Source organism: Clytia hemisphaerica, unplaced genomic scaffold (assembly GCF_902728285.1).
Source record: "Clytia hemisphaerica strain Z4C2 unplaced genomic scaffold, Clytia hemisphaerica genome assembly, whole genome shotgun sequence".
Taxonomy (NCBI): Eukaryota; Metazoa; Cnidaria; class Hydrozoa; order Leptothecata; family Clytiidae; genus Clytia; species Clytia hemisphaerica.
In genome coordinates, this window is record NW_027104309.1 from 3930 (window position 1) to 7858 (window position 3929).

Below are 3929 nucleotides of genomic sequence, written 5' to 3' on the forward strand. Positions count from 1 at the left end.
AAAGCAATTGGTCAACTGATTGACTAGATACAGCAAATTATATCATCCCTGGAATGGCATTTTCCTTAACAAATCCTTACAAAGGATAAAAAGTACCCCCTAAACTCGGGCCCAGTATGAAAGATTGACCAGGAGTTAGCTTTGGGGACCGACCATTTCCAAAACTAGGATAGTTGAGGATTCCAAAAATGTATAGTTTATCCTGTAGAATCTTGGGTTAAGCAAAATGCCATTTTTTGGGTTTGGCTCTCGGACTACTAGTGAAAAGAATAGTTATAGCACTTACAAGAGTTTCACTTTTTTGCAGAACGACCGTTTCGAGGGCGCGAAGCGCCCGAATAGGGAGTGTAGCATCCTTTGGCAAGATCTGCGTACGCAGGGCGTAAATTATGTCTGAAAAAGTGTTTCCAAAACTGCTACCTCCGACGATAAATGTCGACTTTGCTCTGTATTGAAGAATGGCACCTGTTTAGCCACCGAAAAGAAGCATTTACCTCGTAAATTTTATTGAAAATTAATTTTAGTAAAACTTTGGTTCTGTTTTTGTCGTTTTTTTTTTTAAATATACATATTTTAAAAAAAAGTAAAAGTGTATCTAAAATTATATCGAGTTTGAATATCCAATCGTTGCTTCTACTCGAAACATAAACAAAGATGGCGATTTTTGTCAAGGCAGGGTCCTGCTGATTTTTAAAGCTGGAAGGCATTTTTTGCTTGTATAATGACGTTGCTGCTGTTCACACTTATTGGAAATTTGAAACGATCTATCATTCTTTAGGTTTTTTTACCACTTCCTCTGGGAGAGGTGAGAGCTATCCTATCCTCCACTTGCTGATGTGGTGGCTGTCAACTGTTGAATGAAGTTTTCGATACATGGTCAGAAATGGTCTGATGGTTGTTTACCTTGTGGCATTCAAACTTCATGGTAGCCGTTGGAGTTGCCGTTCCTATTACATCAATTGATCTCAGCGAAAACTATTTATATGGCTTAATCAAACCAAACCAAACAGCAGTCCAAGTCAGATTTAAAACAACATTTGGATTTCGAAATAATTTAACGTAATTTTATTGGAAATGTCATCGTTAAATTTTAAATTCAGTGGGCATTGTTGCCAAAAAATGATTTTTTTGTCATATTGTCGTTGTTTGACAATTTGAGTAACGCTTTTACAAAGAACATCGAATATTGAGTGATTGTGGTACGATTTGAAGAACGGACACAATATTTTCAGGAGTTTTTAATCATTCTACTTAAAATTAGAAGGACTTTGTTGTGGTTTGAGAACAAGCAAACATTACACGATTCCCATCATCCAGATTCCATAAAATACAATTCCATATCTTGAACTTGGCCGAAACATGGAAATTTGTAGCATATAATGGTTTTTTTTTTCTCGATCCTCGTCCAATATACAATTTCAATATACAATAATGTACGTATAATGCAACACAAGAAAGGGGTAAATTGTGAATGTTTGAATGCAATGATTGCTGCTTTACTACAATCTAATAATGTTTCAAGAGGTTTATATACAAGAGATGGTTAAAAGTCATTGCAAGATTTGCTTTTTCGATTACATGAATCAGATGAATGTATGAAAACTAGAAAATGTACTGAATTATTGATATTGATATTTTTGTGAAAATGGAATCCACTTTTTACTGTTATCTTAAGGGAACTAATTTTGACGGATTTGGTGAATTTAGACGAAATTCGCCAAAATTAGTTCCCGCCAAAATTAATTTTTTTGTTTCCTTGCTTAAATAACCCCTGAAATTCATCAAAATTGCTCAAAATAAGGCAAAATAGAACAGATTTACGCTGTCATATTCGCCAAAATAAGTTCCCTTAAGGTAGTTAGGACATCCTACTTATCAAAAGCTCTATTTTCTTGATCACTATTTCACCTTGAATATTCTAAAACTACAACAGCAAAACAATGAAAAGAAAGACTACACTTTCAATAACACATCAGTGTATTATTGTTTTTATGCTGCAGTTTTTCATTAACGATTCAACATGAGAGAGGGTCTTTTTTTACAGGATACGTATGTTGAGAATCTTGTTGAGGATGCTTTTTTTAAGACACATCAAATTATTTTTAGTTCAAAAGCCTTGTATAGAATACTCTCTGTAACACCCCTAAGTCCAATATGAGCTACCTATGATGCTAGTTTTTAGAGTTTTATTTTTTATTTTTGATATTATGTTTTGTTATTATACCCTGTGGAAAGTTTTATTGAGCAGATATGTTTGTAATTTTGATCAGCAAGATTTTTTAAAGCTGTTATAAAAGTATCACAAAATCGAGTACAAATGACTTTTCAAATACCCCCAGGTGCTTTTGGAACACCTCTGTCTTCATACATTTCTAATTTTTTCAAACATTCTCACTGGCAATAAATTCAACGTGAATTGTAAGGTCCTATTAGTTTTTCTTTTTTGTAATTCTGCATTAATAATGGAGTAGTACATTTTTAGATTTCTTCGCTTTGCGAAAACAGATCGCTCGTTCCGCAAGCCCTTTTATTTTGATTTTATTAATTAAAGGTATAGTTTATAGGGCTTCCTTGACTAGATCACGAAATACAATCTGAAATTTTACTGACTCAGCAAAAAAGGGCTTAATCAATAGTACTCTTCGAAACGCACCTTGTCAGATAATTTTTGGACCTACCCCGGTGGGGTGGAGGTCCTATAAATTAACCCATGTTCGTTCGTTAGTTAGTTAGTTAGTTACCAGCTTTTCTCGAGATTGACCCATTAGTTTTTTCTGATTTTTGGCACAAAGGTGCATGACCATAAACCCTCGAATGTGACGGAGCCCGACTTTCGAAAAAAAATTTTTTTGCTAAATTTGGGCAAAAAAACGGCTTAAAAACGGGTATTTTGGACTTTGTGAAAATTGGATCATTAATTTTTCTGGTTTTTAGCATGAAAGTAGGGTACAGTCATAGTTAAAAGATGGCTCAAGCAGATTTTTGCAAAAAGAATTTTTTGGCTCAAAAATCGCATTCTTATCTATAAGAACCACATTCATAAGAATACATCATGTTCTTGCCATATTATTATCATTATTTTATTAATTTTTTTAGATGAAAATGCCACGGTGGAGGGGTAAGATTTGAGTTTTCTAGAAACACTTATTATTTTTTTGGCTGAAAAACAAATCTTTATCTATAAGAATCACTAACTATAAGCATACATCAATGTTCTTAGCCAAATTATTATTTTATTATTTTTTTTTCTAAACAAAGAAAATGTCACCTTAGAGCGCGATGGTTTGAGTTTTCTGTAAACACTTATTATTTTTTTGGCTGAAAAATGAATCACTATTTATGAGCATAGATCAATGTCATTAGAAAAGAAAAATGTCACGGTAGAGCGCGACGGTTTGAGTTTTCTGGAAACCTTATTTATTAAGCTGTGCATTTTTCTGATGGTGGTTTTTATAATGAAAAGCGCTTAATAGCTTTTTTATTTCTTTTTCAAAAATATTTCTCAATAGTGTTGATAGTTTCTCTCAATAGATATGCTTTCATTTTCTTTATATTTTTGTATTTTGACCAGTTCACGGCGATCTCGCGCTTTACAAGATTAGCTTAATTAATGGAAGTTTAATTACACTGATAATTTTTAATTTCTCAATCATGAAGTTTCTTTTCAATATTTTCATGGATAAATTAAATATTTTGATTTAATCTCAACATTTTCGTTTTACAAATAGATTTGCCTACAATATCAACCTAAAATCGAATGAATTGATGGAAAACTCGACCTTTAAATGAGGATTTCCTGTGATGTATACTCTCGGGGGGTTTGATGTATACTCTCGGGGGGCTTTTTTTTAATCTTCAAAATCACAATCAATTTTCAGTTTTTCTAGAATCAGATTTCACTGTAACGAAGATCAACCTTCTTTCTTTCT